Source organism: Phascolarctos cinereus, unplaced genomic scaffold (assembly GCF_003287225.1).
Source record: "Phascolarctos cinereus isolate Bilbo 61053 unplaced genomic scaffold, phaCin_HiC Scaffold_4;HRSCAF=312, whole genome shotgun sequence".
Lineage (NCBI taxonomy): Eukaryota > Metazoa > Chordata > Mammalia > Diprotodontia > Phascolarctidae > Phascolarctos > Phascolarctos cinereus.
This window is the reverse complement of record NW_027555847.1, coordinates 584,596,638-584,608,120: the sequence shown is the minus strand read 5'-3', so window position 1 is coordinate 584,608,120 and position 11,483 is coordinate 584,596,638. Positions and strand designations below refer to the sequence as shown.

General features: G+C 39.5%; 1 pseudogene; it reads left to right on the top strand.

Annotated features, from left to right (window-relative positions):
- The first annotated feature begins 1,381 nt into the window (after positions 1-1,381).
- LOC110198527 (oligosaccharyltransferase complex subunit OSTC pseudogene) lies at positions 1,382-1,831 on the top strand (annotated as a pseudogene).
- The last annotated feature ends 9,652 nt before the right edge of the window (positions 1,832-11,483 follow it).

Sequence of the window (11,483 nt, the reverse complement as noted above, 5' to 3'; positions counted from 1 at the left end):
ATAATCTCCTTTAAAAAGCACCTAAAATTTAATATCAGTGTCAGAAAGAGTATTGCAAAATGGATTCTTTCAAATGTATTCCGCCAAGATAACAGAGAGAAGATTCTCTGACTTCAGCATAACCTTCTATTCTCTAATGATGGGGCTTGGCTTATATCCCAACATACCTGGCCCTGCTCTGCCCTTCAGTTTGTTACAATTTGTTCAAGGTTTTCAGGTCTAAACAGCGTGAACTTTGGAAACCATACTGACACTCTCTCAGCACTAAGCAGATACCACAGATTTAACAAAATACACTTTAATTATAGCTACTCTTCTTTACTATTCACAAGAATAAGTGAAAGAGGAAATTAATTAAAACAAAGAGAGAAATAAAATGGAAGCTTTTAATTCTTATCACTAAATTGCAGACAAAAACAGCAGGAAATGTGTAGACTAAAACTTACAGACTAAAGGGAAGAAGAATTTAAAAGTCAAACAGAGCTTCCAGCTGGTCAGAGACATTCCCTGTGGTGCCGCCATGTTTGAACCAATAATTATTTTGAAAGGACAGGATTATTAACAAGAAGAAAATCTCATAGGTCCTCCTGCATGAAGATAATAATAAAAATAATTATTAGTATTTCTAAAACATCTCTCATCTCTGCATCTCAAGGTGCTTTTCTTACATGATTTAATTAACTTCATACAATGATTATGCTGAAGGTCGGGAAGCGTTTCATTTTATAGACAGATTTATTTTCTGTAAGATTCAACATCCTGACTATATTCTGTTTACTGGCAAAACTTAAAGACATAGATGTCTTTGATTTCCAGCTGTTTCTACATATTGTCAACGAAACAGTGGAAAAGAGACATTCAGTTGCGCAGCCAATTGTTTGACCCTTAAGACTCCAACCAAGAATTTGGCAGGGTTTTTTGTTTGTTTGTTTTTGTTTGCTTTTTCCTTCACTAAATTGACTGATTGTTTTTTTATGTCATTTAGATATAATTGTTCATAAAACTAAAACAAACATTTATATTGAGCCTACCAGGTGCCAGGTTGCGTGAAACAACCTCTACCCTCAAGAAGCTTACATTTTCCTAATGGAACTTATACAAATAAATAAACCAAAGCATGTGCAAAGTGATTTCAGGAAGAGAGATCATGAACAGTTGGGTCCTATGCGTCTAAAAAACAACTTTTCTTTCAAAATACAATTTTCAAACATTTAAAAAATTTAAATAAACATCTGCTGAGTGCTCTAGAAACAAAGCTTTGTGTTCAAACGGTTCAGTGGCGCAATAGGAAGAGACCTGGGCTGGAGTCAGAAAGCGGCGGCGGCGGTAGCGCCGGTGCCCGGGGTGAAGGGCTTGGGGGCCGTAGCACGTCGCTGCCGACATGGAAACTTAGTGCCGGGTGCCCTTTGTGGTCCTCGAGTGTCCCAATCTGAAGCTGAAGAAGCCGCCATGGGCCCACATGCCATCAGCTAAGACGGTGTACGCCCTGGTGGTGGTGTCTTATTTCCTCGTCACTGGAGGAGTGATTTATGATGTCCTTGTGGAACCCCCTAGCGCTGGATCTATGACAGATGAACATGGACATCAGAGACCAGTTGCTTTCTTGGCATATAGAGTAAATGGACAATATATTATGGAAGGACTTGCATTCAGTTTCCTGTTTACAATGGGAGGTTTAGGTTTCACAATCCTAGACAGAGCCAATGCACCAAATATTCCCAAGCTCAATAGGTTCCTTCTTCCATTCTTTGGTTTCCTCAGTGTTCTCTTGAGTTTCTTCATGGCAAGAGTGTTCATGAGAATGAAGCTGCTGGATCAACTAGTGGGTTAGAGTTCCTTTTGCGAACACATCACAGTAACTGGATTTGCTCCTTTTTATGGCATTTCAAAGGCTGTTCTGCCCTTCAGGATAAAACTCAGAACATGGATTTACTGTGTCTCAGAATGACGTAAGAAAAGGTCTGGTGTAAAAATGCAAAAGGTTTTAGTCCAATTTTTGGAAAAAACCCTCTTGGTCCCATTGATGTGATAGCTTTGATAATAATAGCAATAACACACTGTTTTTCTATATTGACCCACCATTCATGTCAAGTGATCACATCTGTCTTCTTTGTTTTCCCCCTATTTTTGAGAGAAACTATTTTCCTTTGGTGAAGGTGTGCACAAGTACATTCAGGGAGCTGGAGCCTCCAGGCTGATGACTGTGTCCAGGGGATCAGCTTTGCCTTGACCCTTCATTATTTTAAGTGTAGCTCTCGAAGTCTGTGATTTTGTGTGACTGTGTTCCCTAAACAGTAAGATGTATGAAAGGAGACTAAATAACTCATTTTTCTACTGAAAAAGAAAAGAAAAAAAAAAGCTATGAATTCAAAACCAGCCTCAGACAGTAATTAACCTGGGCAGGTTTGACTCAGTTTCCTCATCTGTAAAATAGGGATGATAATAACAGCACCTACCTGCCAAGGTTGTTGAAAGGATCAAATGAGATAATATTTGCAAAGCACTTAGCCCAGTGCTGTATAAATGTTAGCTTTTATTACTATTGCTATTACCATTATTTTTATTACTTGGGAATAATCAACCCTACGCTAAAGGAGTTTTCTATCTACTTGGGGGTGGAGGTTAGGCAATACAACATGCTCACAGAAAAGCATTTTTTCCAGGATTTCCTGACTCAAAAGCTGCTGTCCAGCCAGCTAAGGGGTTAAAATACCCCCTTCCCCTCTCCTCTCTCTCTCTCTCTCTCTCTCTCTCTCTCTCTTCTCTCTCTCTGTGTGTATGTGTGTGTGTGTCTCTCTCTCTGTCTCTATCTCTCTCTATCTCTGTCTCTCTCTCTTTGTCTCTGTCTCTCTCTCTCTTTGTCTCTGTCTCCGTCTCTCTGTCTTTGTCTGTCTCTGTCTCTGTCTCTCTCCCTCTCCCTATTTCTGTCTCTCTGACAAAAGGAAGGAGGGAAGAAGGAGGATAGTGGCAGTTTTCCTGAGAGTTTACTATAGCAATAAATCTCAGCCTGTCCCCACTTCCTAATAATAATAACAATAATAATAAATATAAAAATAAAGGCTGGGAGAGCCCAACAAGGAGGAGATCAGTTATATAAGAGATGGTATTTTAGCTGAGATCTGAAGGAATCTAAGGATTCTGAGAAAGAGAACATGAGAAGAGTTCAGAGTCATGACACTGTTTTGTACTGTACAGGTAACACCAGCTATCCTGACCAAGGACTCCTCCCAGCCTGGGAGAAACTGTGAAACAAAAATTTTTCAAAAAAGTAGTAAGAAAGTGCTAAGGAGGCAATTAACACCTTTACTCTGAAAAAAAAAATATTCTTGGACTGGCCCAGATTGGGGCTGTGAGAAAAAAGCCTTGGGGCAGCACTGTGGGTGACAGAAAGATAAGCAGTGTGGGTTTACACAAGTGGCTGCTCCAAACAGTTAAATAGTGTTAAGAATGGCTTAATCACCAGAGTAGTTTGTTTTGCTTTTACCCCTTGTTCTAACTGGGATATTAAATTGGTCAAATTACAGATTTTGTACATGTGCTGTTTTACTTATTTGGAAAGTATATATTTGTATAAAAGGAACATATGAGTAGATCAGATTTCCTATCTTTGTGTCTTACAGTTGTCCCTCTCCAGAGTAGGCCTAACCTCTGAATTTATGCAACATTAAATGGAAGTCACCAGCCACCTGGGGCCTCCTACCCCTACAAGTAGATAAACTGGTAGGGAGAATTAAATGAACTTCCCTGGACTAGTTACTAATGAATTCCACAACATGCAGGTGCTCTTGTTTTCTTTCTCTTTTTCCTTTTTATTTATTTATTTATTTATTTATTTAGGCATTTGGGGTTAAGTGACTTGCCCAAGGTCACACAGCTAGTAAGTGTCAAGTACATGGTCTAAGGCCTGATTTGAACTCAGGTCCTCCTGACTTTAGGGCGGGTGCTCTATCCATTACGCCACCTATCTGCCTCTTGCTATTTTCACAAGGTAATGAAACAGCTAGACAATTTGAGAAGAAAAAGAGGAAGGAAGGAAGGAAGGAAGGAAGGAAGGAAGGAAGGAAGGAAGGAAGGAAGGAAGGAAGGAAGGAAGGAAGGAAGGAAGGAAGGAAGGAAGGAAGGAAGGAAGGAAGGAAGGAAGGAAGGAATGGACAAGGGAAAGCAAGGCAAGGTAGGGTGGAAGGGAAGGAAGGAGGGAGAAGGAAGAAGAGAGGAAGGAGGAAAGAATGAAAAAATAATTTATTGGTTCTTCCTAAGTGTCAAGCACTCTACTAAGTGCTTGAGGATACAAATATAAGTATAAGAATTGTATCTGCCTTTAAGGAGTTTACATTTTAATTAGGGGAAAGATAATCCATATATAGGAGTGGTTGTTGTCCTTTGTTCTCAAAGAGGACTAAAATGACACTATGTTAGAGTCAAGTTAAGGTATGGGCACAAATTGTCCCTGTGGACATTGGGGTGTATTCTCTAAATTTGCACATCTCAGCTTTCTTTTGAACTATTTCAATTCTGCTTTGCTCATAAAGCACAGTGCCTTCTCTAATGAGGGCATGTCTCACATGTCATACAATCAATTCCAAAGTTCTTAAGAGAGACCTTGAGAGTGTCCTTGTATTACTTCTTCTGACCACCATGTGAGCACTTACCCTGTGTGAGTTTTCCATAAAATAGTCTTTTTGATAGCCAAGGAAAGGACTTTTTACATGGGAAGTCACAAAGAAGATAAACTGATGTAAATGGTAGTCAATTATCATGCCCTTTTCAGAAGTGATGGTGCTATTGATTTGGTTACTGTGCTTAGAGCAAGAGGTGGAAGGAAAGGAAAGGGATTACTATGAGAGTACCTGAGTAGCATGGTAAGATGGCCTATATGGAAGGCTGGATGGACAGACAGGATGTGACATGAAGATGAAGAGTGATCTTATGTCTAGGGCAAATGAGGCCAATGCCTGCTAGTTTTCATTCAGTCAACAATTACCTGAGCTGGGTCTTTAGGTCAAAACATAAGGAACCAGAAGGCCTCCAGAAGATTAATTAGATACGGAGAGGATCTCGTCATGGAAAGGTATAGAGAAGAATCATGCAGATGAGAAGTGTGAAAGAGCTGCAGTCTAGATCGGCAGGAAGACTACGTACACATATGAAACTATCACATGGTTTCATCATGGTTCATGGCTCCATCTATGTATTAAATACTTATATCTTTTTTTTGTTGAGAATAAATTCACTTCCTCACACTCACTTTGAAATATGATGATACTCCCTATTTTTCGTAATAATCTTGATGTCTTTCTCTGTTAACCTATTAGCTCTTTTAGGACTGGCAAAGAAAGATTGGGGTGGTGGCAGCTTGTGAAAATGTTGAAATATAGTAACCTATTCTAACATTATTTGAAGAGAGAATTCAAGGGGTCAACTAGTTCAGCAGTTGTCCTAGTCAGCAGTACTACACATAAACCATATATCGTGGTCATGGGGAATGTCTGGCACATGCCCAAAACCCTTCGACTTGCTCAGAGGCTTCTGTCTACATAAAGGCTGCTGGGGAGATGGCTGCTGAAACGATCTTGATGATGTGGAGTATTTGTGGACATTTCATATACATAGCCAGCCCAAATCAGGTACCAAAAGTCCATCTACACTGCACAGTTTCTCTAATGCTTTTCTTTACACCTCATCACTACTCTCCTAGAAACCAGGTTGCTAGCATCCACTAGATGAACAGATGCCACCTGAACAAGCTGCTGGAGTTTATACATGTACCAGTCTTGGTTAGTCAACCCATGTGGTGAAAGGGAAGCTCTTTGGCTTCGATACATTCAAAAATAACTTTGAGCTTCAGTAACTTTCTCTTTGACACTCTTTTATTGCATTTAACTTTGGTGAAGTGCGGTAACTCCATTCACCAACTAATGAAATTTTGATCTATAAGAAAAGTTCTTCAATCCCTTCCCAGTCCCACTAACATTATATGGCCCCTGAGAAATGGGGCATTTTTGGGTTCTTTTCTATTTCAGGGAAAGAGGTCAGGGCTGTCTCTAACCCTAATTCCAAGCCACAGAAATATGGAATTCAGAAGCCAGCTCAGATTTAGCAACCAGTCTAGCATCTATGCCCTAAGGAGTAAAGAGAGCTCTTTGGGAGTGACCTTTGGAACTCCAGCCTGGCCGAAGCCACATCTGGACGTGGACCTGGTGGGACAAATTCTATGTAGCATCTGAACTAAATTTTGAGACTATTCCTCAAGAGACTGTGATGCTATAGAGCAGAGTATGTTCCAGAAATATTTGGGTAAATATTTGTACAATTGTTTTTGCTAGATCTGTGAGGTAAATATCCCCTCATAAAAGCCAATCTGTGTCAAGAGTTAAATGGAATTGGGGTGCTAGTTACTGGATGCTAAAATAACAGGGGAAGGGAGCATAGTAGATGGGAGATCAAGTGGATGGCAGTAGAGAAAGAGACACTTAGTTCCCTGAAACCTTGAGAGAGAAATGTAGCTCCCTGGCCTTAGAGACAGTGGCCAGAGACTATACATTACATGTTCCTTGGGGCATAACCTGGAATTCTGACTCCTAGATGTCTGTGGCTTTTGTACCTAATTAAGTTTTGAGATGCCACTCACTTCACCTAGAATAAAAAAGAATACGTGAAATGGCCAGTGAGGTCTCATTTCTCAATGGCCTCAGGAAGGGGGAGAAGGTATTTCCCCAGATTCGAATGAAGCAAGAGACAGGATAGAGGAAATTGCTGAAGCTGAATTAAATGCCTCTAAAGTCAGTCAAAGATCCTCCCCTTTTCCATACATATTAGCCAACCCATATCAGTTACAAATGTCCACGTATGTTCCACAGCCTTTCTAATTCACTTCCTTACACATCATCATTATTCTCCTAGAAACCAGGTTGCTAGCATCTACTAGATAGACAGGTGCCATCTGAACAAGCTGATGGAGTTTATAGATGTACCAGACCCTCATTCCACATCCTAGAGAAAAAAATAGTGAAAAATTTCTATAATAAAAAATTTATAGGAGCTAAGCTAGGTCCTGCAGTGGATAGAGCATTGTCCCTGGATTCAGGAGGACCTGAGTACAAATCCGGTCTCAGACACATAATACTCACTAGCTGTGTGACTCTGGGCAAGTCACTTAACCCCAACTGCCTCACCAAAAAAAAAAATTCTACAAATTCTCATTATAATAACACTTTTCAGGAAGTTATGCCTCATGTCAGATCTTAATCCTTCATGCCTTGTTTGGTGAAGAGTAAACAAATGCTATTTCAGTTATTGCAATGATCTCAATGTCTCCTCCTCCTCCTCTTCTTCCTACTACTACTAACTGGCATTAACATAGCACTTTAAAGTTTGTAAAGCACTTTACATAATCCCATTTAAGTCTCAATACAATCTGCTGATGAAGATACTCTAATTATTATTATCCTTTTTTTTTAAAGATGAAGAATCTGAGATTTAGAGAGTTAAATGACTCAACCATGGTCACAAAGCTGGTAAATGCCAGAGTAGGATTTGAACCTCAGTCTTCCTGATACCAAAGTCTATCCATAGTGCCATTATCATCACCTATAATCCATGTTTAATATCTATTTTCAAAAAAGGGCTTTGTGTTGGGGCATGAGTTGCCTCAGATTTATCAAGCACTATGGTAAAAGGTATGGCCCCAAGTCCAAAGGCTTCCTAAATGAATTGCACAAGGGAAGGAAGATAAGTGACAGTGAGTTGAGGTGCCAGTGTTTCTTCCTTTCTTGCTTGATGCCAGCATTTCAATGCAGTGCAAATGATTGTTAATGCAGAAAAAAAACATTAGACAGGAGCGAAGGAAGTCACTGCATTCCCAGTAGAGAGATTGAGAAGCCTTGCATGCTAATTGCTTCCCAAATTTATGATAACATTTGACCTGAAATGTATTCTCTCAGATCTCAGCTGTCATTGGCACTTTGTTAGACATTAAAGATACCTATGATTTCCAAAGATTACAATTAACTTTAAATTGTCCTTATTCCTTTTAAATAACTTTTTTGAGAGATAATGTATTTTTATTTCAAACAAAACATACATGACATGATCATTTATTTGAGGGAGGTTAATTCAACCAGAGAAGAAGTAATGGGGAGAGGAAGTAATATTCAACCTTAGTTCTTTGGAGGCTATGTGGTGTTCAACCCAAACTATTCAACAAATATATTTTTTAATTTTCTGTTTATTAAGCAAGATGTAATGAGGAGGAGGAATAATTAAACTACTGACTTCTTTCTTCTGACTGAAGCAAGCAGAAGTCTCTCTGTGGATATGACAGAACGGGAGCCTTAGACTAGGAATGAAAATAATGGAATTCTAATTTCTGCTTTGCCTGGAAATTTGCTGTATGGCTTTGACCAAGTCACTTAAATTCTCTAAACCTCGGTTTTATCATCTGTAAAATGAGGTAGTTGAAGTATATAATCTTTAAGGTCCATTTCACCTTTATGATTTTATTTTTTTTTCTAAAAGAAGTCAATGAAATTTAGGACTACATGATAACTGGAGTTAATTTAATTTTGTTTATTGAGATAGAAAAGGAAAGGAGTTAGACGTGTTCTGTTTGATCCCAGAGAGCAAAACTTGGAGTAAAGGGTAGAAGTTTCCTGGAGAAAGAAACTCCTAACATTTCAAGCTAGAGAAAAATGATATTGACTCCCTCAGGAGGGAAAAGGCTTTCCATCACTGAAAGCCTTCAGACAAAGGCTAGATGAATTCTTGTTCAGTTATAGGACAGAATAAAATGTTTCAAAGGTATGATTCCTCTAAATGGTTAACATAAATGTATTAAGAGGCGGAGCCAAGATGGCGGAGTGAAAGCAGTGACTTGCTTGAGCTCTCCCCCAAACCTCTCCAAATACTCTTAAAAAACGGCTCTAAACAAATTCTAAAGCAGCAGAACCCACAAAAAGACAGAGTGAAACAAATCTCCAGCCCAAGACAACCTGGATGATTGATCAGAAAGGTATATCACAACGCAGAGTGGTGTGGGTGCGCAGACCTCAGCAAAACTGGAGCAGGCCTCAGAGGACTGAATCATGGGCAGCTGTGGAGGTTTCCAGACTCCTCAATCCACTAATGCAAAGACAACTTAGAAGGTCAGTGGGAAAAGTCTGTTTCTGCAGTGCTGAGAGAGGAACAGGGTCTCAGCTCCATTCCCCAAGAGCATGGCCTGGGGGGAAGCTGCTCCTGAGCCCATAGACTGAGGGGGAATCCAGTGGCTGATCAGAGAGGATTGCAGGGATCTCTTCACCAGTGCTGAGGCAGGAATCTCTTGCTTTGACTGTGCTTGAATCTGGGTCACAGTTCTGGGTGGCAGTCCTGGGGTGAGGAAGAGCACTGGCGTGGTGGAGCTTGTAGTGGCTGTGGAGAGAAACCCCTCCTCACAGTTACAGGACAGAAAGGAACTTGTGGTCACAGGCCAGGAAAAGGGTAACACCCGCCCTTATCATACCACCTTGGAAGAACTGAAAATTTACAGGTCCCTACAAGTATCTCTGAAAACAGCTGTACAAACCCCAAGCTTGGGACAGTACATCTCCACATTGGAAGCAGACTCTTACCTTAACAAAGAGTTTAAAACTCAAGTAATTGGCTGGGATCATGAGCAAGCAGCACAAAAAGAGTCAGACTATATTATCTTACTTTGGTGAAAAGAAGATCAAAATATACAACCAGAAGAAGACAACAAAGTCAAAGCTCCTACATCCAAAGCCTCCAAGAAAAATATGAATCAGTCCCAGGCCTTGGAAGAGCTCAAAAGGGATTTTGAGAAGCAAGTAAGGGAAGTAGAGGAAAAACTGGGAAGAGAAATGAGAGTGATGCAAGAAAATCATGAAAAACAAGTCAACAGCTTGCTAAAGGAGACCCAAAAAAATACTGAAGAAAATAACACCTTAAAAAATAGCCTAACCCAAATGGCAAAAGAGGTCCAAAAAGCCAGTGAGGAGAAAAATGCCCTAAAAAGAAAAATTGGCCAAATGGAAAAGGAAGTCCAAAATTACTGAAGAAAATACTTCCTTAAAAATTAGAATAGAGCAATTGGAAGCTAGTGACTTTATGAGAAATCAAGACACTGTAAAACAAATCCAAAAGAATGAAAAATTAGAAAACAATGTGAAATATCTCATTGGAAAAACAACTGACCTGGAAAATAGATCCAGGAGAGAGAATTTAAAAATTATTGGACTATCTGAAAGCCATGATCAAAAAAAGAGCCTAGACATCATCTTTCAAGAAATTATCAAGGAAAACTGCCCTGATATATTAGAACCAGAGGGCAAAATAGAAATTGAAAGCATCCACAGATCTCCTTCTGAAAGAGATCCCCAAAGGAAAACTCCTAGGAATATAGCCAAATTCCAGAGTTCCCAGGTCAAGGAGAAAATATTACAAGCTGCCAGAAGAAACAATTCAAGTACTGTGGAAACACAATCAGGATAACACAAGATTTAGCAGCTTCTACATTAAAGGACCGCAGGGCATGGAATATAATATTCCAGAGGGCAAAGGAGATAGGATTACAACCAAGAATCACCTACCCAGCAAAACTGAGTATAATCCTTCAGGGAAAAAATGGTCATTCAGTGAAATAGAGGACTTTCAAGCATTCTTGATGAAAAGACCAGAGCTGAATAGAAAATTTGACTTTCAAATACAACTCAAGTGGAACATGAAGAGGTAAACAGGAAAGAGAAATCATAAGAGACTTATTAAGGCTGGACTGTTTATATTCCTGCATGGAAAGATGATATTTATAACTCATGAGACTTTTGTCAGTATTAGGGTAGTTGGAGGAAAAAAATTATATGTATGTATATATAGATAGATAGAGGGCACAGGGTGAGTTGAAGATTAAGGGGTCATATCTGGAGAATAAAATTAAGGGATGAGAGAGGATTATACTTGGAGAAGAAGAAAGGGAGAGGTAGAATGGGGTAAATTATCTCACAAAAAAAAATAAGTATCTTACAGTGGAGAGGAAACGGGGGAAGGTGAGAGGGAAAGAGTGAATCTTATTCTCATAGGATTTGGCTTAAGGAGGGAATAGCATATACATTCAACTGGGTACGGAAATCTGTCTTACCCTACAAGAAAATAGGGGGAGAAGGGGATAAGAGAGCAGGGAAGATTGGGAAATGGGGGTAATCAAAAGCAAATACATCTGAGGAGGGACAGGGTCAAAAGAAAGAATAGAATAAATGGGAGGGCAGGGTAGGATTAAGGGAAATAGAGTTAGTTTTTCACAACATGTCTACTATGGAAGTGTTTTGCATAACTGCTCATGTATAACCTATATTGAGTTGCTTGCCTTTTCAATGAGGGTGGGTAGGGAGGGAGGAAGGGAGAAAATTTGAAACCTAAAGTTTTAAAAACATATGTTTAAAAAAAAATGTTTTCACATGCTACTGGGAAATAAGAAATACAGGAAATGGGGTACA